Source organism: Sinocyclocheilus anshuiensis, unplaced genomic scaffold (assembly GCF_001515605.1).
Source record: "Sinocyclocheilus anshuiensis isolate Anshui unplaced genomic scaffold, SAMN03320099.WGS_v1.1 scaffold1036, whole genome shotgun sequence".
Taxonomy (NCBI): Eukaryota; Metazoa; Chordata; class Actinopteri; order Cypriniformes; family Cyprinidae; genus Sinocyclocheilus; species Sinocyclocheilus anshuiensis.
Window position 1 is genome coordinate 672,877 of NW_015550226.1, and position 326 is coordinate 673,202.

General features: G+C 36.2%; 1 protein-coding gene across 3 annotated transcripts in view; it reads left to right on the forward strand.

The window, feature by feature from the left end:
- Positions 1-326, forward strand: part of LOC107661004 (protein PTHB1-like) — a 164,070-nt gene that overhangs the window by 38,655 nt on the left and 125,089 nt on the right. The gene's annotated exons all lie outside the window — the stretch shown is intronic.

The following is a 326-nucleotide window of genomic DNA, read 5'->3' on the forward strand; positions in this document are numbered from 1 at the left end:
AATGCATGAACTAGCTTTTCTGCATCAGAAACAGGTAACATGTTTCGTAGCTTGGCAGTGTTTCTAAGATGGAAGAATGCTGTTTTTGTAACATGGGAAACATGATTTTCAAAAGACAATTTGCTGTCTAATATAACGCCCAGATGTTTGACTGTAGAGGAAGTAACAGTACATCCATCTAGTTGCAAATTATCTGGTCTTGTTGAGATATATAGTTGAGTATCATCAGCATAACAATGGAAACGAATTCCGGATTTTCTAATAATATTACTAAGGGACAACATGTATATTGAAAATAGCAGAGGACCTAGGACAGATCCTTGTGG